Genomic DNA, 24,893 nt, shown 5'->3' with positions numbered 1-24,893 from the left:
GAGTGAGTGTGGGTTAGTGTAAGTGTTGACGAGGTGAGCAAGTGATGAGTGAGTGAGTGTGGGTAAGTGTAAGTGTTGACGAGGTGAGCAAGTGATGAGTGAGTGTGGGTTAGTGTAAGTGTTGACGAGGTGAGCAAGTGATGAGTGAGTGAGTGTGGGTAAGTGTAAGTGTTGACGAGGTGATCAAGTGATGAGTGTTTGAGTGAGTGTGGGTAAGTGTAAGTGTTGACGAGGTGAGCAAGTGATGAGTGAGTGTGGGTTAGTGTAAGTGTTGACGAGGTGATCAAGTGATGAGTGTTTGAGTGAGTGTGGGTAAGTGTAAGTGTTGACGAGGTGAGCAAGTGATGAGTGAGTGTGGGTTAGTGTAAGTGTTGACGAGGTGAGCAAGTGATGAGTGAGTGAGTGTGGGTAAGTGTAAGTGTTGACGAGGTGATCAAGTGATGAGTGTTTGAGTGAGTGTGGGTAAGTGTAAGTGTTGACGAGGTGATCAAGTGATGAGTGTTTGAGTGAGTGTGGGTTAGTGTAAGTGTTGACGAGGTGAGCAAGTGATGAGTGAGTGAGTGTGGGTAAGTGTAAGTGTTGACGAGGTGATCAAGTGATGAGTGTTTGAGTGAGTGTGGGTAAGTGTAAGTGTTGACGAGGTGATCAAGTGATGAGTGTTTGAGTGTGTGCATGCGTCAGTGTTGAACGAATAAGCAGACGCGTTTCATTGCCGCTGTCACAAAACTTCTCTATTCATTCGCAGAATGAAAATCTCCGATGTCACGAGACTTCAGTGAATCATTCACTGAACGAAACAATCTCTTGTCCGTCCCGATCGCTTTCGCAAGAGAGTGAGGAATGAACGAGTGATTCGCTTAGTTTTTGGCCCAGAGGCAGAGCCCAGGCAGAGGTATGAGCGAATGAGTGAGGAAAGAAGGAGGAAAGCGCGAGCGACTGTGAAAGCGAAGGTGAGGTAAACAGGTCTCACTGTACGTCTCTGACCTTTTCTCGATTACTGCTGTCGAGTGGTAAATGAGCCACGAGACTGCGAACGAGTAAACTCTTGGGGGGGCAAAGTGAGTGATTAAGGGAACGTGAAGGATTGGAAGTTTGTATAAACGCCAGAACGAGGTGATTTTTGCTTCCTGTCACCCCCAATTACTATTGAGCTTTATTCACCTGAGTTGGAAATTGGAACGGCACTCGCTGCAGCGCATAACTCCGCCAGGTAGAACAGTTTACGTTTTATATCCCCCTGATAGGCCGGATCTGGATTCGGACCTGAACCAAAATCCAATCGCCTTGTTCTTGTCACCCAAACAACTCGTCCACCTCGTTTCGTCATAATCCGTCAATAACTTTTTGAAATATCATGTTATATATCGATTTTGGCCCGATCTCTCATTGGTGAAGAAGTCACTTAAAAAATTAAATAATTCTCGTATCCGGATCCGTATTCAGATCTTCACCAAAATCGAATCGATTTTTCCTTGTCACACACCCAACCTGTCCACCAAGTTTTGTCCGAATCTGTCCACAACTTTTTGAGATATGCTCTCTACTGAGTGCTGTTGTAGTTATAATATTGTACCGGTTATTTTATATTCATGCTGCCGGTTGTTTCGCGTTTGTCGACCATCCCCTCTTTGGGACCACAATATTATTGTGGTGTCAATAATGGAAGTCGTCTCAAGGTGCTGCAGGTCTGGGTTGAGTGGACTAAACGTCCATTTCGATATTTGTCTTGGTCTCTGATGTCCCCAGACAACGAAGACATTTGTTGTTGGTGTGGACTAATGTACGTTGATAGGCCCAATTATTCCCACCTTCCTGTGGGTTCGGCTGGGCAAAGTCTTTCACGACCTGGCTGGCAGGTCCTGGCGTTCGACTGAAGGTGAATTGAGCAGGAATTTGTTCAGGGTTGCCCTGATAACTTCTCTCACCAGCCACGGCACTTCTGCAAAGGACTTCTGTGACTCAATCTGGAAACTTCCCCACCTAGATTTCTCCCAATGGCAAATCTTCCCTTTTGGATTTTGTGATGACCAACTTCCCCACCAATGTATTTTGCTTCTTCCTCTGCCCCAATTGGTTAATCTGATCATGTGCTTGTGAAGGTCAACATTTCTCTGCCCATCCTCATAGAGCAGCCTCAGCGCCGGCGAGTCTGGCAGTTCAGTCAGTTAAAGTGGCACGGACTGCAAGCAGACTGGTCTCCAATATCTACCGCCCCTGATATTAACTCAGCCCCTGGAATTCTTCCACAGAAACCTGCTCTCTCTTGTGCACAGATTCATCCCATCCGATCTTCAGTTATCTTACCCATCATTCCTTGCAGTCCGCAACAAGTGTGTGTCCACTCTCAGGAGAGCCAGAAAATAACATCTGTCCAACCTCAAGATTGAACTTTCAGACTTGACTTCCTCCTTTAAAACCTGGTGGCACCTTGTTAAGTCTGTCTCTGGTGTATGCTCCCCTTCCAACCCCTCCCTCACTTGAAATGGCACCACCGTCAACTCTGCTCGCGAGAAGGCCGAATGCCTCAATTTTGTGTTTGCTTCAAAATATTGTGTCCCCAACCCCTCTCTATCTCTGTACCCATCCTTCTCGTTCACCCCTACCTGCTGCTGAATTCTGTCCTTTGCCCCTGAGAAGGTTGAGAAGTTTCTGTCAACCCTCGACTCTGACTCTGCAACTACACCAGATGGCATCAGCTCGCGTGTCCGAAAAACCTGCTCTTGCACTTCCTCTCTCTGCCCTTTTCACCCTGTCATTTACCCTCGGTCATCTTCCACCTATTTGGAAATCAGGCAACATCACAGCATTACATAAAAAGGTGTGAAAACAGAACCCTTAACTACAGACCAATCAGCTTGCTTCCAATCATCAGCAAGGTCATGGAATCCATCATCGTATTTGATATGAAATCATTCCTTTTCTCCAATGACCTCATCTCAAATCATCAATTTGGATTCAGACCATTGGTGTGTTCCGTTAGCAAACAGCTTGCTTGATTCAAAGCGCTCAAGCAAGCGTTCTAATGGAATAGAGTGCTCGGCACCACTTAACAACATGGCGGCCTCCATGTAAACAATACTCTAGAGGTACTCAAGTAAATGCTGTCTGGGTGATCTTTTTCAGGTTTACTCGAGCCTCTTATGGCAACTTCCCCAATAAAATGTATTGTGTTAGTAGCGACTACAGAGTATGAGGAAGAGGGAAAGAAAGACAAAGAAATGGGAAGTCAGAAGGAGGAGCCCCTTGTCAAGCTCATCTATGGATCTACCACTGTGTATTTTTGGGAGAAGGGAACGCAGAGGGGTTTTGCATGTTTGTAGATCTTGAAGAATTAGGATGAAGAGTAGAGTAAACATAGGGGCAATACCCCTAGCACTCACCTGGTAGAATAAACAGTATACTGCACCAAGTAAAGGTATTTTAAACCAATTTCAATGGTTGCTAGACTACAGGGCGGCATGTAGAATCATACTAACATAATCGTAAGACTTCAAACAAAAAAATACCTATTCTGGGGGGCAATCCCTGCTCCCCCAACCCCATATACCTCCTAAGACCCCAATTTTTCGAATGCCTTGAACAAACATTGGTACATCATGGGTGATTAAGGTTGTGGTGAAGTTTCATCGAAATTGCATGAGTAGTTTCTCAGAAGAAAGCAAATACCTATTTTGGGGGGCAATCCCTGCTCCCCCAACCCCATATACCTCCTAAGACCCCAATTTTTCCAATGCCTTGAACAAACATTGGTACATCACGGGTGATTAAGGTTGTGGTGAAGTTTCATCGAAATTGCGTGAGTAGTTTCTCAGAAGAAAGCAAATATATATTTTGGGGGGCAACCACCTCCCCTTATAGAATCCCCAAAGGGGCAGATTTTTTTAATGCCGTGAACAAACTTTGGTACAGCACGGGTGGTGAAGGTTGTGGTGAAGTTTCATCGAAATTGTGTGTGTAATTTCAGAAAATAAAGCAAATCCCTATTTTGGAGTGTCAAACCTGGAACCACTTTGACCCCGGTAAACCCCCTTAGACCCCGATTTTGTAATGCTGTGAACAAACCTCAGTCACAACACAACAATATAATTTGTGCAAAATTTGGTCGCAATCCCATCAGCGGTTTCGGAGAAGAAGTTTCAAGTGTTTACGGACTGACGGACTGACAACGCACCATCGCATAAGCTCCCCTGCACTTTGTTCCATGTGAACTAAAAATTATTATGAAACGCAAATTTCAATAATATTATAAGTATACATGACACGATGCCTCCGAACATTTCACTGGTTGTCGTATCGTTTTGCATCTGACTACAGCAGCCATTTTTGCTAACTTAGCGAAGCACCTCTCTTAAACACTTGCTCCACTTGCCAAGCGGCTAGGCAAGCGGCTTGAAAAACACTTGATATGGAACTTGGAAAGCGATAGCAAGCTGATTGCTAACGGAACCCACCCCTGGTCACTCTACCTTGGACATGCAGCTCCTGCTCTCCCAACAATGGATATCTGACCCTCAATATCAGACATGAGATCGGGGATGTCTCTCTGGACATTAATCGTGCTTTTGCTACGGTCTGACATCCTGCCTTACTCTTCGAAGTCTCTACCTATGACATCCAAAGCCAACTCCACACATGGCTTGCTGACTTCCTCTACTCTCGTAACCAACACATGGCTCTCAAAGGGATCCTTTCATCTCCTCACTCTGTCAAGGCTGGAGTGCCCCAACTCCCAAGACACTGTTCAAGGCCACACATATTCCTATTCTTCATAAATGATCTCTCTGCCTCTCTGGAAAATCCTCTTTATCTCTTTGATGACTCCACCCTCTGCCGTGACATCCCTCACCCTTCAGATATACAGACAGCAGCCTCTCCCCCTATCTTCAGACCATGATATAATTACAAACTCGCCACACACTTGGAATATATTGTCGCGTGACTACCCTTGGTGAACACCGTAGGGTAACACGGATGACCGATTGCGAGACTTTACACTCCCGAGGCGAAAACTCAATGGCGGATTCAAGCTCAACACAAAGTTAAACGCGCGGGAGGCCAGACGCAACGAGCTCCACAGCCTTATCTATTAAAATGAAACACCCAGGAAACTGCGTTCAAATATGTACAGAAAATAATATAAGGATTTATTATTGAAAAGTAATAACAGTGAAAAAAACACGCGCCGGTAATACTAATAACTAAATCGGGACGTCCCCACACGACTGATATCAAACACAAAACGAGGGAGATTAATTACGAAAAGAACACGTCACGTCGTTCAAAATGTACGCGGATTCGGGCTTATCTGGTCTTTCGTCGTCTTTGTGGCTGCCGTCCAACACCGCTCCTTTCGGCCCGATCGCACACCTCGCTCCAAGTTCCACGGCCCTCTGCGTCCGCCTCCAAGCGCCACCAGGCCTCGTCGGTCCAACGGCCCACACACACCACGAGCTCCTTTGCTCCAACGGTCCACCGCAGGGCTGCACGAAGCAACCAAAACCAAGTGCCAACTGCCAACTGCAACGAGCTGTGGTCACGAATGTTCAACGAACCGTGTCCTGTGCCAACTCCGACGAACTGTGCAACGAACCGTGTCCTGTGCCAACTGCCACGAACTCTGGTACGGAACTGTAACAACGAACTCTGCGACTCAACTCTCTCAACTCTGGACTCCACTCGAACTCTGGACTCCACTCGAACTCTGGACTCCACTCGAACTCTGGACTCCACTCGAACTCTCGAAATGGCGTCCGACCGTCGCCTATATTGGTGGCCGATCACGTCACATTGGCGCGCTCCTCAGCCAATCATAGCCTCCCAACTCGCCCAGGTCACGCCCTCTGCGGCATGCGACTCCTGACATCTCCCGTCCGTGACCCCGCGGTCCTGGTGTAACACGTGCCAGCGAGGTTGGTAGGCCTTTGAGGTGCGCAGGCGAGGTTTGTAGGCCTTGGAGGTGTAAACGGTGGCGGTGTATTGTGGCGGTGTTCTTGGCCTGGTGGTGCCCATTTATTACGAAGTCAATGTCAGGGAAAGGGAATTATTTAATGTTGCACTAAGGACCTAACTAATGTTTATGTGGTTTGCAGTGCCATAAAGGACAAAGGTTTGATTACTAGGTGATACTCACAGGGGCGTTACCTTTAATCCCTCACTATTTAACACTCGAATCTCCAGGTAGATCCACACTCATACATCTTACCCCGACAACCGCCTGAACATCAATAACTTATTACATGTAGAGTCCCTGTCACGACAGCCGAATACCTACCTATTCAGATCTACCTAGCTCTAGATGTTGCATTACCAAATTCATAACACAGCCCCCCCCCTGGAACCGTAGCTCCTGCAAGGTTCACCGCAGGGCTACCATTCCAGCCTTAACACTTACTGTCACACACTTAATTAACCTATGAAATAAATCAGGAAGGGCTGTGGGAAGTGAGTCGGACTACCTACCTACACTTCCTTAACATGCTGAACCCCTTAACCATCATGCAAGTATGTACATCTTCTTCGTTGTTCCTGTGGAGGGAGGAAACAACAACACACAACACTAACTTAACCACAAAACTTAACCATCTTTCCAAAACTCAAAACTCTAACCTTTGTACATACCCCGGTCTACAGACCGCGTCCCCCGGTGGATGCCACAAGACTCAACCTTACCTGCGGGGCCATCCCCAATGCATCCCCCTAAATTTCCTCGGGCCCTGTCCAGATGTTACAGGTGAGTGACACGGCTCGGTGGATTTCGCCCACATTCATGCTACACAGACCCCTTAACCACTCATTCTCATTCCATAGGTCATCAAGGCATTGCAAAAATCAACAAAGCACTTATTCCCAATACACCCCCTGCAGGACCATGGCATTGATGTCATTCACGTGTGTGTGCATTCCTCAACTAGGCAGCGGGGAGGTACCGCACAAAAAGATGGTGGGGGCGCATCAGGCTGTGGTGCCCGCAGTCCCAAAAACAAGTCAACCGACTTACAAATTCATTGCCCCCCCCCCCCTTTACCTCTTGGCCCCGTGACAGCCCAACAGCCCCTTTCCGCCGTTACCTCGCCGGTGAGGGTCTCCACACACACCAGGCTCCTTTGCCTCCTGCTTTCGCGCAGCAACACGGGTCACCGGGGGACTTCCTCACCCCGCGGCGCCCAACCAGACCCTCCACCGACGAGCTCCAATTTCCAGTTACCACCGGCTGCCAGGGGTAATTGCCGCAGAGGGGGGCCCGCAGGCATCGCTCCTCAGAGCTTGCTCTGTACCTGCGGACACACACACCTTCCCCACCCACAAGACCCCAAAACACACTTCCTCCCCCGCTGCCATTCAATTCTCCACACAACTCAGCACAATTCAGTACAATTCCATAGATGGTGTAAAAGGTGTTACAAGGCTTGCCATGGCCTGCCAATGTGAAATCCCATTCACAGTTCGAATCATTAAATCCTTACACCTTTCCATTAGCACATTTCCAAAAAGCACAATTTATCGCCCCTCATTATCTCCAATAATCATCACTCACTCTCCAGGTTCCACTCTCACGACCACATCAAAACACCTAACCACAACACAAAAACATACGCCACCCACAAGACACTGTGGCTCCCATTCCATCCCCTCACCGGCCATGTCATCACTCGCTCTCACCTCCCAACTCCAAATTACATGTCCCCAATTTCCCAAAGCAAATCCTGAAGCCTGGGACAGTACTCCTCAAAACACTCACCTCAAGTGCAGGTAGTTGCAGGTTGGTCAGGTTCAAAGGTGCCATCCACCCATACAATTCCCAAAATTTCACATTGGGCCAACCAAATACTTCCAAATTTCTCTTTTGTCCCCACTACACTGGCAGGTATGTGGATCCGCATCCAACGGTGATCATCACTACACTACCTGTGGCCACGACAGCTCTGCACCTCTACCGTGCAAGGGTCACCGGGACAAGGTGAGCAGTCAAAACGCCAACATGGCCCATGAGTGTCCATAAGGGTGCGACCCACCATCCATCCTTCGGCCCCCCCTGCGAGGAACACAGCTGCAGCAGCCCCAGCTGGCCAATGTGGTGAGCACTTGCTGCCAAAACACACACTACCGCACACACAACCTCGGCCCTGGGGGGCACGGTCGCAGTGCGTGGCATCCCTACAGCCACGTCCCCTGCACCTCCCCATCATCCCCCAGTCCGACTACAGAACTGCAGCCCCCCAGTGCTCACCCACACTTGACCACACCAAGGTCCAGTCAACAGCCATGCTCCACCAGGAGACCCACCCAGAAGACATGGTCCACACACCTCGGACACGCACAGCACCACGTTGACCCTCAGGCTACACAACTACATCCCCATCATCCCGCGTCCCAAATATCAGCACAGTTGCCCCCGCAACCAGTTGAAAGCTGTGTCTTGCTACCCTATTAATTTCATCACAGCCTCCAACACTTTGGTCTACACACCTGGATCAATAATGGCGTCACTGTACAGTGTCCACCATGGCATTTCAAAATCCACCCTTAAATTTCCATCTAACCCACAGATTACCCATGCCAACCATTTGTCACATTTCACTAACCTCACCAAAGAAGGATGCTTTGCCATACACATGCCAGCCGAGCATGGCCCATATGCTCGGCTCGTTACACATCTCCCGATTCACATCCCCATGGCTCTCTTCCCAACCCGAGAGTCCATAAATCACAACGGAGCATCTGTGGAAGGTCGCTCACACCATCACGTTCCACAGATGCCCCAATGGTTGTCCGGCAGGCTATCTCCATCCCTGTCCATTCGGTTTGACCCGCGTCCATAGACCAACCACCATGCCAGGTCACCACATGCTGGTTGTCCCAGAGTCTCAGGGAGAGGGTGTCAGGTCGCATGCCCGGGTGATCACTACATCAGGCCCAAGCTGGCCATCTGCGGTGCCACCACCAAAGCGCGACCCACAACACCTCCCCCTAGTGGTCCTCAATATTTGCCATCCCAGGCTTGAGAAACCACCTCGGACCTCCCTGGAGGTCTTAACCCCCACCAGGGTCCGGTGACCCTGCCGGCCCGAGCCACCGGCTCGGACGGCGCCCCGACGGACAAGGGACGCCACACTCCACCAGACCCCCCGTGGGACCCAGGTCGTACCTCGACACCCAAGGCTGGACCCCACGTCCAAATCTCGCCATCACAGCCCCCCAGCTGGCTGGCATACCCAAATTTTGAAAGGGGCAACTTTTGCCCGAGGCCATCACCCATGACCTCTCCATATCCAGATCCCGCAGCCCGGGGACCAATCCAAACCATGGCTGCTCCAAATCAAGTTCCCATTGTAATTTTATTTTACAAATTTTCATTCCCACTGCCAAACCGCAGCTGCAGGGAACAACCTCTACCACCGGTTGTTCTGCCCCTCCCTGCAGTTGATCCAAATTCCCTACAGGGACCAAATCTCCAGAAGCTCTATCTCCCGATCCTCCAAGATCCAAATCCAGCCCGGAGCCAACACACTCCCCCAACTGGTTGTCCAATTTTGGAGCCTCTGTTTCCAAATAGCAGTGTAGAGTGAGCGTCCCCTCGATCATTCCAACCACCTCCTCGGACCAACTCACCTCATCACCCAGGCTCCTTTGGGCCTGAACAAGCTCTACCTCCATGGGACTGTCACAGGTCTCCAGCCGCTGGATCAAATCATCCTCATCACAAATCATTCCTGGCCCCGCCAGGCTTTGATCAATATCCCCAATAAATACCTGGTCCGGCTCCATTGCACGGACCCCCAAAAACTCTACCCCCTCTTGCTCCGCACCACCGCCCTGGTGCTGCACAATTCCAAATTCATCCCCCGGTTGGGGTGTTGTGACATCCACACGGTCCCGATAAACAACCAGGCCAGAATGTGGGAAACATTCCCCATTACAACTCTCACATTCCAAATTTCCTTCCCCGCTCACCTGTGGACACTCCACGTTTACCTGCAGGCATTCCCCATCTACCTGTACACATTCCCCATCCACCTGTGGACATTCCCCATCCACCTGTGCAATTCCAAATTTTGCCATTTTGTTTGCCAGCCCATCAATTTTAATACTCAATCGATCACTCATTTCCTTCATTCCTTCCCTCCATTCCTTCCCCTGTGACTTCATTTGTTCATTCAATTCCCGACTGGCTCGCTCTCTCTGTGCGTACATGTCCCCCATCTGCTTTCCCAATCGCTCACTGTTCTTTTCCATCCCTTCAATTTGTTCCTCCAATCGATCACTCATTCCCTTCATTCCTTCCCTACATTCCTTCCCCTGGGACTCCATTTTTCGAAGCAATTGACCCAACAGCTGGTCGGTTGTCGGGGCCGTTCCTACTACTCCCGACTCCCCGGTGGGGGAGGGGGATAAGTTGGTGCTCGGGACGAGGGAGGTTCCAAGGCTCACCTCTGCATCTAATTCCCCTATTTCCGGCTCACTCCCGACGCTGACGGAGGCCTCGCTGCGTACTTCCATCTCATCAATTTCCGACATCCGCTTTCCGGAAGATTGTTTCCCGCGCGCGTATTTATTTTAATAATTCCTGAAACAATTTAAATTTGACGAAGACACGATATCGCGCTCCGTTTGCCCGATTGATTATTAAATTTCTCCGCCTCGACTATAAAAATTTTGCGTTCGAACGTCGGGCGCAATGTACGCCCGACCGTGTCGATGTCTCCCCGCGGACAAAAAAATTTGTCCGACCGTGTCGATGTCTCGCCGCGGACAAAAAAATTTGTCCGACGGGTTCAAATCCCACTCCTGACACCACTTGTCGCGTGACTACCCTTGGTGAACACCGTAGGGTAACACGGATGACCGATTGCGAGACTTTACACTCCCGAGGCGAAAACTCAATGGCGGATTCAAGCTCAACACAAAGTTAAACGCGCGGGAGGCCAGACGCAACGAGCTCCACAGCCTTATCTATTAAAATGAAACACCCAGGAAACTGCGTTCAAATATGTACAGAAAATAATATAAGGATTTATTATTGAAAAGTAATAACAGTGAAAAAAACACGCGCCGGTAATACTAATAACTAAATCGGGACGTCCCCACACGACTGATATCAAACACAAAACGAGGGAGATTAATTACGAAAAGAACACGTCACGTCGTTCAAAATGTACGCGGATTCGGGCTTATCTGGTCTTTCGTCGTCTTTGTGGCTGCCGTCCAACACCGCTCCTTTCGGCCCGATCGCACACCTCGCTCCAAGTTCCACGGCCCTCTGCGTCCGCCTCCAAGCGCCACCAGGCCTCGTCGGTCCAACGGCCCACACACACCACGAGCTCCTTTGCTCCAACGGTCCACCGCAGGGCTGCACGAAGCAACCAAAACCAAGTGCCAACTGCCAACTGCAACGAGCTGTGGTCACGAATGTTCAACGAACCGTGTCCTGTGCCAACTCCGACGAACTGTGCAACGAACCGTGTCCTGTGCCAACTGCCACGAACTCTGGTACGGAACTGTAACAACGAACTCTGCGACTCAACTCTCTCAACTCTGGACTCCACTCGAACTCTGGACTCCACTCGAACTCTGGACTCCACTCGAACTCTGGACTCCACTCGAACTCTCGAAATGGCGTCCGACCGTCGCCTATATTGGTGGCCGATCACGTCACATTGGCGCGCTCCTCAGCCAATCATAGCCTCCCAACTCGCCCAGGTCACGCCCTCTGCGGCATGCGACTCCTGACATCTCCCGTCCGTGACCCCGCGGTCCTGGTGTAACACGTGCCAGCGAGGTTGGTAGGCCTTTGAGGTGCGCAGGCGAGGTTTGTAGGCCTTGGAGGTGTAAACGGTGGCGGTGTATTGTGGCGGTGTTCTTGGCCTGGTGGTGCCCATTTATTACGAAGTCAATGTCAGGGAAAGGGAATTATTTAATGTTGCACTAAGGACCTAACTAATGTTTATGTGGTTTGCAGTGCCATAAAGGACAAAGGTTTGATTACTAGGTGATACTCACAGGGGCGTTACCTTTAATCCCTCACTATTTAACACTCGAATCTCCAGGTAGATCCACACTCATACATCTTACCCCGACAACCGCCTGAACATCAATAACTTATTACATGTAGAGTCCCTGTCACGACAGCCGAATACCTACCTATTCAGATCTACCTAGCTCTAGATGTTGCATTACCAAATTCATAACAATATCTTTTAATCCTGAGACATCTCACACACTCACTATCTCTCTCTCTCCACAACGACCAAGGACCATATGGCAAACTCTCCAACTCCTTTCTCAACAATCCTCTTGAATAAGTTCAGTCACTCAAACTCCTGGATCTCCTTCTCATCCACGATCTCTCCTGAGCAAGCTACATTTCAAAGTGGGCCTCCAAAGTCAGACACCGACTGGGCATCCTCTGTCGTGCAAAGTCCTTGCTTGTCACACCTGTAATTCTATCCACCTACAAGGCCTCCATGGAGTACTGCTCTCCCCTCTGGGCTGGCGCCCCTGTCTCACACATTGCTCAGCTTGACGCCGTGGAAACCAAGGTCGTCAAGATAATAGGAATATCCCATGATGAAGCTGAGTCTATGGGCCTATCACTTTGCCATCTCCAACAGGTTGGTGGTCTCTGTTTTCTGGTCTTGCACCCTCTACCCTCTCCATGCTTTGTCTCCCCAGACATTGTCTTCAAGACAGCTGTTCACCACCATCTCAGATAATCCCCCATCCAAAGACATGATATTTTATACACCCACGAAACCTGTTCCCTCCCCACAAATTCTGCTTATGTGTCCATCTTGTCCACTTCTTGCGTTACTCCCTACCCCTCATTAGCTCACCTGGAACGAAGTTCAGGGGAGCTTATGCGATGGCACGTCGTCAGTCCGTAAACACTTGAAACTTCTTCTCCGAAACTGCTGATGGGATTGCGACCAAATTTGGCACAAATTATATTTGTTGTGTTGTGACTAAAGTTTGTTCACGGCATTATAAAGATCTGAGTCTGAGGGGGTCTACCGGGGGTCAAAGTGGATCCAGGTTTGATCATCCAAAATAGGAATTTGCTTTCTTCTCAAAAACTACACACACGATTTCAATGCAACTTCACCACAACCTTCATCACCCATGATGTACCAATGTTTGTTCAAGGCATTAGAAAAATTGGGGTCTGAGGAGGTATACCGGATGGGAGGGGCGGGGGGGGGGGGGCCGGAGGGGTTCCCCCAAAATAGGTATTTTATTGTTTGTTTGTTTAAAGTCTTATGATTACGTTAGTATGATTCTACATGCTGCCCTGTCTTCTAGAAACCATTGAAATTGTTTTAAAATACCCTTAGTCGGTGCATTATACTGTTTATTCTACCAAGTGAGCGCTGGGGTATTGATCCTATGTTTTTTACACAGATCCCTTGTTTGTCCATCTTCATCTATTTTCTCCCTCGGCCATCATGGCATTTCCCTATTCTCTTTCTGCTGTTCCTTTTGTTATGTTACGTCCTGATCTGTTATGTATTCTTACTCTTCGATGAGCCTTGACTGCATACAAAAAAAACTAAAAAAAACTCATTAACTCTTCTCTAAAGACGTCGTGGATCTTTAACGCCCACCAACTAGTGCTGGCAGACGGAATTCCCAGTTTACCATCCATCCAACGGATGACACAAACATTGATGCCTCGCCCTGCCTGCCAAACACCAGGGTGATAGATTATAGTTTGACTAAGATTCAAACCCACATCCGGCCGTAAAACATTGCTTCAAAAAGGGGACCGAAAAACAACAACAACCACAGTTCCCGAAAAAGGCCAACCCCCGCTTGCGGGGAAAAATGGCCTCTAAAGGTGGTTTTAAGATTCAAACCCACAGCTCAGCGGTGAGTGCACACAACACTAGGCCATCCTGCAAACTCAGTACAACAAGCGTTATGCCTAGGTCCCCCGTCGGTGAAGTGATGTGAGTTGACAAAGTGGAAGACGCAGAAAACATGCTATGATATGATATTTCGTTCACAAGGTTCAGACATACATGGAGGCGGCCATCTTGGATTTTGACGTGGCGACCCAATTTTCAATGGCGTTCTTCCTTATGCCGAGATACACCCAAACACCAGATTAGAAGTTAGTACTTCGCTTATTTTTCAAGATATTTCGCTCACAAGGTTCAGACATATATATGGTGGCGGCCATCTTGAATTTTGACGTGGCGACCCAATTTACAATAGGGTTCTTCCTTATGCCGAGATACACCCACACACCAGATTAGAAGTTGGTACTTCGCTTATTTTTCAAGATATTCATCTCACAAGTTTCAGACATACATGGCGGCGGTCATCTTGGATTTTGACGTGGCGACCCAATTTTAAACAGCGTTCTTGCTTGTGCCGAGATACACCCACACGCCAGATTAGAAGTTGGTACTTCGCTTATTTTTCAAGATATTCATCTCACAAGGTTCAGACGTACATGGCGGCGACCATCTTGGATTTTGACGTGGCGACCCAATTGTCAATAGCATTCTTCCGTATGCGTAGATACACCCACACGCCAGATTGGAAGTTGGTACTTCGCTTATTTTTCGCGATATTTCGCTCACAAGGTTCAGACATATATATGGTGGCGGCCATCTTGTATTTTGACGTGGCGACCCAATTTACAATAGCGTTCTTCCTTATGCCGAGATACACCCACACACCAAATTAGACGTTGGTACTTCACTTATTTTTCAAGATATTCATCTCACAAGGTTCAGACATACATGGCATCAGACATACATGGCGGCGGCCATCTTGGATTTTGACGTGGGTTGCACCCACACACCAGATTTGAATGCGGTCCTTCGCTTACGCACGCACGCACGCACACACGCACGCACGGACGGACACACGGACGGAGGGGAAAGCCATAGTCCCCCTTTCGCTACGCTTTGCGACGGGGGACAAAAAGGAAGGCTGTATAAGACCAAATGATGTTCTTATCCTTTGAATATCGAGATCGGTTCGCAGCTTGGCACAACTCGAATGAAAATCTGTTTTCCCACTTAGTGTCAAATTTCCGGGTTAAAATCTCGAGGGTATATTGTTAAAACCCCCTATGCTGATATCATGCCCACAGTGGGTGCTGGCTGTCCTGTCTGCTTAGTTTTGGCACAAGTAGCTTGGCATTCTCTTCACATGTGGACATTATCGATTTTGCAGTCTGTTTTAGAAAAATGGACAATGTTGCTGTGGAAACACTGGCAATGTTTTACTACGCCTTAGAGAAAATGTTGACATTGGATTTCAAAACGGGGTTGGCGGGAAGAAAAGCTAATGAAACTCTGTGGCTTAATGGTTATAGAGTGTATGCTCTGAATCTGGGAGGTCGGCAGTTCGACCCCCGACCGCATCATATCAAAGACTTTTACGATGGTATGTGCTGTTTCCATGCTTGATGTTCAGCAATGAAAAAGGATGGATCATGGACAAATAACCATTGTGCAGGCCTTGATGGGCCTAATGGCGTCCTGTGTTGAAGTTCCTTGGAAGGAGAAATCGTATAACATTATACTAGCAACGGTACCCACCCTATGGGCGGGGCTTCAATTGGGAGGCCCAAATTAAAAGGCAAAATATCAGAAATTGAAGGCTTTTTTTTATTTTAAACGATTTACATAAACATCCGTTAAATCATATCACACGCAAATCAACAAAATCTAAACAGTATTTGTAGAATTTCAATAAAAGCAACATCACTGTTCATATCGGTAAATAGTATTCCATCGTGTTTGGAAAAACTGGAAATTTGGAAAATTGGAAAATTGGGGAAAAAATTGGAAAAACAATATAGCCTATTTTACTCCAGGGGCGTCCCAGGATTACCCACCCAAAATTTCGTTGCGATCGGTTCAGCCGTTTTTGCGGTACCTGGGAACAGACAGACAGACAAACGGACAGACATTTGGTGAATTCTAGTAAGATAACTACAACGGCACCCGGGAGAGCGCATCGTCTCGCCTCGAAACGTTCATTCTCAGCAAAAATGTAATTGTTAAATAAACACTCTACTATTATGGCCCACTGCTAGTATGGTCCATATACCTGTATCATCCATGCACCCTGTTTTGTCACATACATTGCCATTATCCATCGCTTCATTGATTATTCGGATATTTAATGACCACTTTTGTGCATATTAAGGCTAAATTGCATCAATGATGAAAAGTTTTTCATACTATATTCCCTATGGCGAGTCATCAATATGTATGAAGTTTCACATCTATCTGCTAAACGATTCTAGAGAAGAAGATTTTTTTAAACGTTTTTATTTTTCAATCCAATATGACTGCTAGTCCACATGACTGATGAAATCATCAATATAATTCCTCACTCACATCGGGTCGTAGATCAGTTATATGAAATTTCTGATTTTTCAGATTAAGGATATTGAATCAACCAATTATGGCTGGAATACCACTTCACCTATGATATCATCGTTATCACCCAATATAACCACAATCGGGAGCTGATGGCATATGCCAAGTTTCTTTTTTTTTTCGTTGAGCGGTTTCAGAGAAGATTTCCAATTTTTTTCATTTAATCCAATATGACTGCCATCCATACCATGTGATCGATGACCTCACGGTTATCAATAAAATATTCTCTATGGAGAGTCCATCCTATGTTTAAAGTTTTGCATTGATCGGAAAAGCTGTTGCAGAGAAAAAATATTTAAAGCGAAAATATATCAGACGTGGACAAACAGACAGCCAGACAGACAGGGGCGTTATAATAGTTTTGCCACCCCTTTGGGTGGGGCGAGGGCGAGACGAATCATATCAAGTAAGAAAATGATGATTGCGTTTTGTAAATTAATCAAATCATTAATACCAAATACAGTTCGGATAATAAACCAGATCTAGGTTAAGTGTAAAGAAGAGGGAGGAAAGATGGTAGAGAAAGCAAGAAATATTCTTCATCTTCATCTTCATCAAAATTCTTCATCAATGATCTTTCTGACTCTCTTGAAAATCCTCTCTATCTCTTTGCTGATGACTCTACTCTCTGTCGCTCCATTCTTCATCCCTCAGATCGGCAGTCTGCAGCCTCCTCACTCTCTGCAGACCTGGACAAAATCACAGACTGGGCAAACAAGTGGAACATGTCTTTCAATCCTGACAAATCTCACACTCTTACGATGTCTCTCCGAAAAGACCGACTGGACAACCCTCCCATCCACTTTCTGAATAATCCTCTCCAAGAAGTTCTGTCACTCAAGCTGTTGGATCTCACTATCTGCCATGATCTTTCCTGGGAAAACCACATTTCAAATCTGGCCTCCAAAGCCAGTCGCCGACTGGGCATCCTCCGTCGTGCGAAGTCCTTCCTTGGCACACCTGAGCTCCTCACCACATACAAGGCTTTCATCCGCAGCTCAATGGAATACTGCTCTCCCCTATGGGCTGGTGCTCCTGCCTCACACCTAGCTCGTCTTCACGCTGTTGAAACCAAAGCATTCAGAATCATTGGAATCTCCCGCGATGAAGCTAACTCCGAGGGCCTTTCACTCACTCACCGCAGGCAGGTTGGTGGTCTTTCCGTCTTCTACCGACTCCTCTCTGGCCTTGCCCCTCCAGCTCTCTCTGGGCTCTGTCCCGCAAATATTCCTACAGGTCGCACAAGATCTGCCTGCAACCCTCTTATGGGCAAACTGCCAAAATCAAGACTCTCTGCTCACCTTCACTCCTTCATTCCTCTTTTCTCCCACCTCTGGAACAAACTCCCTCACTCGCTTCAATCCCACTCCACCCTCCAGGTCTTTAAAACAGCTGTTCACCACCATCTCTTATCTTCCCCCATCCAAAACCTTGATGTTTTCTACCCCCGCTAATTTCACCCCAATTCCACTTTTTTGAAATACCAACTTCTGTCCTGGAAGTCCTTGGTGTCCTTGTGTTTTATACTTCTCCCACCCCTCACCCCCCTTCCCACGCCTCCTCCCCCCAAGCCCTCTCCCTCCCACACATCTCCCTGCTCTTAAATGTTGTGTGCTCTCAAGTGTTTGTGTGCTTCCCCTTCTCTTGTCTTCCGCTCCCTCTTTTTATATATTTTGTTTGTCTGGTTGATTTGTTTGTGGAGTAAATGTCAGCTCTTTCACGAGCCTCGATTCTGTATACCACAAAAAAAAAAAAAAAAAAAAAAAAAAAAAAAGTCATGGCCACCAGTCACCATACTCGGATGGTCTGGTGTCACATTTGATGCGTTCATATCCTACCAACTGGGAAGGTTAGGTTTTTGTTTCCTGACTTGGAACTAAGAGATTAAAATACATGTATGCAAATGTAGATCATCTCCCATATCTGAATCATGCATGAAGGAGACCATTCCAATTATTTATTTTTATTCCTACACATTCCCAGAAGCCCTTTTATCTATTGCATTCCACATGTATCTCCATTTGGAAGCATACGGTGCTTATTTCAGTTTCCTTTTGAATGTGAGTTATTTTTTAATGGCCGCACATGGTCCACACTCAAATAAACCTCAGATCCCTCAGAGGGATCTGAGGTTTATCTGAGGTTTCTCATGCACTCAACTTAACCCCTCACCTTGACTATTAATGGCTCTTCAGCAAAGGACTTCTGCGACTCACTGGGACTGACACAATCTGTCAATTTCCCGACCCGGATCTCAGTCAACGGAGCATCTTCTCTTCTGGATTTGGTTATGACAAACTTCCCTGAAAATGTCTGCTGCTCTTCTTCTGCTCCAATCGGCTCATCTGATCATGTGCTTGTCAAAGTGGACATCTCCCTGACCATTCTCAGAGAGCCTCCTCAGCGTCGACGAGTCTGGCATTTCACTCAGGCCAACTGGCACGGTCTTCAAGCAGCCATCAATCATCTGGACTGGTCTCCCATCTCTACCGCCTCTGACATCAACTCATCCTGGGAATTCTTTCAAAGTAAATTGCTCTCTCTCATGCACAGATTTATACCATCTCGTCTTCAGTTGTCGTACCCTTCCTCCCGTCCATGGTACACGGAATCTTGTGGTGAGGCTGTTGCCCTGAAACAACTTGCTTTCGTCTCCTGGAAAGCAAATCCAACGGAAGGAAATCTCATTTCCTTTCACAAAGCCCGAAACAAGTGTGTGTCCACCCTCAGGAGAGCCAGGAAACAATATCTCACCATTCTCAAGACCGAACTCTCTTATCTGTCTCCCTCTTCCAAATCCTGGTGGCGTCTGGTCAAATCTGTTTCTTGTGTTTGTTCCCCCTCCATCCCCTCCCTCACCTCAAACGGCTTAACGGCTGACTCCACACGTGAAAAAGCTGAATGCCTCAACTCTGTGTTTGCCTCTAAATCTTGTGTCCCAAACCCATCCCTCTCTGTACCCACCGTACCCAGTCGTACCCAGCTGCTCCTGGACTCTGTGTCCTTTCCTCCTGACAAGGTGGAAAAGTTTCTGTCAACCCTCGACTCTGATTCTGCAACTGGTCCTGACGGCATCAGCCCACGGGTCCTAAAATCATGTTCTTCTGCTCTTTCACTCCCTCTTTCTGTTCTCTTCACCCTCTCTTTTGCTCAAGGTCATCTGCCATCTGCTTGGAAATCAGCCAACATCACCGCTTTGCACAAAAAAGGTGCAAAAACAGATCCCAGCAACTACAGACCAATCAGCCTTCTCCCAATTATCAGCAAAGTCATGGAATCCATCATTGCTTCAGATATTAAATCTTTCCTCTTCTCCAATGGCTTGATCTCTGATCATCAATTTGGTTTCAGACCTGGTCACTCTACTCTGGACATGCTGCTTCTGCTTTCTCAACAATGGATAGAGGTCCTCAACGCCAAACAGGAAATTAGAGCTGTCTCCCTTGACATTTCACGTGCCTTCGATACGGTCTGGCACCCTGCTCTGCTCTCCAAACTCTCCTCCTTTGGTATCCATGGAAATCTCCACACATGGCTGGCGGATTTCCTCTCTGGTCGTAGTCAACGTGTGGCCCTGAATGGGTTTCTCTCATCTCCTCTTCCTGTTCAGGCTGGAGTTCCCCAAGGTAGTGTTCTGGGCCCTGTGCTTTTTCTGGTCTTCATCAATGATCTCTCTGACTCTCTTGAAAATCCTCTCTATCTCTTTGCTGACGACTCTACTCTCTGTCACTCCATTCCTCATCCCTCAGATCGGCAGTCTGCAGCCTCCTCACTCTCTGCAGACCTGGACAAAATCACAGACTGGTCAAACAAGTGGAACATGTCTTTCAATCCTGACAAATCTCACACTCTTACAATGTCTCTCCGAAAGGACCGACTGGACAACCCTCCCATCTACTTTCTCAACAATCCTCTCCAAGAAGTTCTGTCGCTCAAGCTTTTGGGTCTCACTATCTGCCATGATCTTTCTTGGGAAAACCACATTTCCAAGCTGGCCTCCAAACCCAGTTGCCGACTGGGCATCCTCCGTCGTGCGAAGTCCTTCCTTGGCACACCTGAGCTCCTCACCACATACAAGGCTTTCATCCGCAGCTCAATGGAATACTGTTCCCCCCCTCTGGGCTGGTGCTCCTGCCTCACACCTTGCTCGGCTTCACGCTGTTGAGGCCAAAGCTTTCAGAATCATTGGAATCTCCTGCGATGTAGTCAACGCCGAGGGCCTTTCACTCACTCACCGCAGGCAGGTTGGTGGTCTTTCTGTCTTCTACCGACTCCTCTCCGGCCTTGCTCCCCCAGCTCTCTCTGTGCTCTGTCCCCCCAATATTCCTTCAGGTCGCACAAGATCTGCCTGCAACCCTCTTCTGGTTAAACTGCCAAAGTCTAGGCTCTCTGCTCACCTTCACTCTTTTATTCCCCTTTTCTCCCGCCTCTGGAACAAACTCCCCCACTCCCTTCAATCCCACTCCTCCCTCCAGGTCTTTAAAACAGCTGTTCACCACCATCTCTTATCTTCCCCCATCGAAAACCTTGATCTTTTCTACCCCCGGTAATTCACCCCAGAGTCCTTGCAGTGTTCATATGTTTTAATCCTCTCCCACCTCCCCCCAAGTCCTCCCGATGTCCCTGCTCTCAAATGTTGTGTTTGTGTCCTTCCCCCTCTCTTTTGTGTCCTTCCCCCTCTCTCACCATCTTGTCTACCGCTCCCCTTGTTTTTTGTGTTTTGTGTGTCGGTTTGTCTTTTTGTGTGATTAATGATAGCTCTTTCACGAGCCTCGATCTTCTATACAAAAAAAAAAAAAAAAAAAAAAAAAAAATAACCGTTGCCCTTGACGTTCTTGCTTTCTATCAATCAGAAAAACTTGTTTACCACTATTCTGCCAATTGATGGGTATTTGATGTCGACATTTGATGTAATGTCTTCTTCAGTGTGAACACATTCCAGTGTAAATAAACATGATTACTGTACCTTTATTACTGTACCTTACATTCACCAGTCTGTTCTTACACCAATCCAAGTCTATATAGTTAACTGTACCTACACCACTCCGTATATAGGTCTAACCGTATGTATACCACTCCGTAAAGGTCTAACCGTATGTATACCACTCCGTATATAGGTCTAACTGTACCTATACCAATCCGTAAAGGTCTAAGCGTATGTATACCACTCCGTATATAGGTCTAACCGTATGTATACCACTCCGTAAAGGTCTAACCGTATGTATACCACTCCGTATATAGGTCTATCCGTACCTATACCAATCCGTAAAGGTCTAACCGTATGTATACCACTCCGTATTTTGGTCTAACCGTACCTATACCAATCCATATATATGTCTAACTGTATGTATACCACTCCGTATATATGTCTAACCGTATGTATACCACTCCGTATATGTCTAACCTTACTGATACAATCCGTAAAGGTCTAACCGTACTGATACCATTCCGTAAAGGTCTAACCGTATCTATACCAATCCGTAAAGGTCTAACTGTACCGACACCAATCCGTAAAGGTCTAACCGTACCGATACCAATCCGTAAAGGTCTAACCGTAATGATACCAATCCGTAAAGCTCTAACCGTACCGATACCAATCCGTAAAGGTCTAACCGTACCGATACCAATCCGTAAAGGTCTAACCGTACCGATACCAATCCGTGAAGGTCTAACCGTACCGATACCAATCGGTAAAGGTCTAACCGTACCTATACCAATCCATAAAGGTCTAACCGTACCGATACAATCCGTAAATGTCTAACCGTACCGATACAATCCGTAAAGGTATAACCATACCTATACCAATCCGTAAAGGTCCAACCATACCGATACAATCCGTAAAGGTATAACCGTACCTATACCAATCCGTAAAGGTCTAACCGTACTATACCAATCCGTAAAGGTCGAACCGTACCAATACCAATCCGTAAAGGTCTAAACCTACCTATACCAATCCGTAAAGGTCTAACCGTACCGATACAATCCGTGAATGTCTAACCGTACCGATACAATCCGTAAAGGTATAACCATACCTATACCAATCCGTAAAGGTCCAACCATACCGATACAATCCGTAAAGGTATAACCGTACCTATACCAATCCGTAAAGGTCTAACCGTACCTATACCAATCCGTAAAGGTCGAACCGTACCTATACCAATCCATAAAGGTCTAACCTTACCGATACCAATCTGTAAAGGTCTAACTGTTCCTATACAATCCGTAAAGGTCTGATCGGACTGATACAATCCGTAAAGGTCTAACCGTATCTATACCAATCTGTAAAGGTCTAACCATACTGATACCAATCCGTAAAGGTCCAACCTTACCGATACAATCAGTAAAGGTCTAACCGTACCGATACAATCCGTAAAGGTCTAACCGTATCTATACCATTCTGTAAAGGTCTAACCGTACCGATACAATCCGTAAAGGTCTAACCGTACCGATACAATCCGTAAAGGTCTAACCGTATCTATACCATTCTGTAAAGGTATAACCATACCGATACCAATCCGTAAAGGTCTAACCGTACCTATACAATCCGTAAAGGTCTGATCGGACTGATACCATTCCATATAGGCAGCCATGTGTCCTATCTATATTATTGTACTTTAAGAGGTCAGATTGTGTGTGTCCTTTGGTGCATGGCTGTTTATGCTTCCTTCTTTAGTCTCATGACGACCTTCTCTAGAGCCATCAATGCTTTTGAACTTTCTAGGATATGTTATAGGTGGGTTTTAATGCAAATTGTCTTTTTTTTTCTGGAGAACACTGTCATCTTGATGCTCCAAAGCTGTAGTTTTGCCATTATTAGGCTTCCAGAGAGGTTCCCACTGGAAGCCTATTGTTCTTGTAAGGATTATTATTCTCACACATTTTGTGGAGACGATTCCGAGAAAACGGAGCTCTATGAAACTTTAACTCATTATAGATACCAATGTAACTTAGTGCATCATGAATTTTGTTTTTGCATTTTTGACTTACATTGGCTGCCATTGCCTATGATGTCATAAACTTTAAACATCTCCAGAACCGTTGAACGGATCAACACAAATTTTTATAAATATGATCGCCTAGCCATGGGGATAAAAGTTTGCGGAAAAAAATGTCATCGGTTACTTGGCTTGGCAGCCATATTGGATTTAAAAATAAAACTTTAAAAACATACTTCTCCGAAACCGCTTATCCGATCTACACGAAACTTGGAACACACATTTACATTCCGATGGGGGAAAATATTTGCAAACTATGACATCATCAGTCATACGGTTTGGCAGCCATCTTTAATTATATATGAATGAATGAATGATCGTTTTAAGGCTATTAATTCAAGCAAAAAAAAAAACAACCTTTATCGGAGTACCGCTCAACAGATCAACTCAACAGATCAAATGTCAAACATATTGTTGTGGATTTGAGAATGGTGTTGTAGTTTTTATTATCGGTGTAAGTGTAATGAAATTGTTGTAAATATCACCCTCCTTCCTCCATTTGTTGTGTATAAAGGTCAAAGGTCGTTCCCGTAGTTATTCCATATACAACCACGTAGCAAATCATAGATCTCCCTGTTCAGTAGTTATCTCCTTATTATGTGTATTAGATTAAGGCTTTGTCTTCCATTAATTGACACTCCATTGCACCGAATTCAAATAAGGTAGATTCCCTTCCAAATCCCCTTTTGTCATCAATTGCCAACTGCATTGGGCAGTTTTCCGCGTGCGTGCGGTTTTCTGCATTCGCCGCTGCTGCTTTGTGGTTTTCGCCGCAAAACTCCATTGAACACGCGGTCAGACCGGAGAAGAAGGGGGAGGAGCCGCCGAATCCAGGGCGTTGGCCGCCGATCGTCATCACAAGGTGGAGCCAGCGAGCCCCGACCCGCCAATCAGGACCGGTGAGAGACCAGCTCGGGCGTGGCGCGGGTTGATCTGGAGGCGCGCTATAAAAGCGCGCGCGGAAGCCTTTGAGGGAGTGGGAGAGAGAGATGCGACAGATGAGTCCAGAGCGAGGGAAGTGACGGAGCCCCACGAGCAGTACCACGCAGCTTTGACTCCACCAAGCAGCTTTGACTCCACCAAGCAGCATTGGCTCCACCAGGCAGCTTCGGCCCGTTACCACGCGGGAACCAGGATCGGTGGCATCGGTGGCCGTCGAGGTCCAGCCCGACGTCCCGTGCGGGATCAAGCCCGAACCATCTGCTCCAGCTGAACCTTCCTCTCTCCTTCCAGTCCTTCGTTCCTGCCTCCATTCCATCCTCCTGTGTACGTGAGTTTGTTCTGTGTGTCTTGTCCTTGGGGTTAAGTAAGACTGTAGTAGGTAAGCTAATTTGCACTGTGTCCTCTTCTTCTTCTGTATTTTATTTTATTATCTTTCCTCCTCCTTGGTTTCTTTTGGTTGTAAATAATAGCAAATAAATCATGTTCGTATTTCCTACTGCTGTCTTCCTCTTCTTCACATCCGTCGTCTTAGTGATTTCCTTCATTGAATACCTGT

At 47.0% G+C, this 24,893-nt stretch overlaps 1 protein-coding gene across 2 annotated transcripts in view; it reads left to right on the top strand.

Moving 5' to 3' along the window:
• The window catches only part of LOC137425567 (peroxisome proliferator-activated receptor delta), an 84,493-nt gene that overhangs the window by 26,572 nt on the left and 33,028 nt on the right, over positions 1 to 24,893 (top strand). The window contains exon 1 of one of the 2 annotated variants that reach the window (XM_078776795.1): positions 746 to 950. The exons of the other annotated variant lie outside the window; for it this stretch is intronic. The gene's annotated coding sequence lies outside the window, so the exon portion shown is untranslated. Of the gene's footprint in view, positions 1 to 745; positions 951 to 24,893 lie in introns of those variants that run through there. 2 annotated transcript variants of the gene reach the window in all.

The sequence above is a fragment of the Myxine glutinosa genome, chromosome 4 (assembly GCF_964187855.1).
Source record: "Myxine glutinosa chromosome 4, kmMyxGlut1.1, whole genome shotgun sequence".
In the NCBI taxonomy this organism is placed as follows: Eukaryota; Metazoa; Chordata; class Myxini; order Myxiniformes; family Myxinidae; genus Myxine; species Myxine glutinosa.
This window is presented reverse-complemented; position numbering and strand designations above follow the sequence as displayed.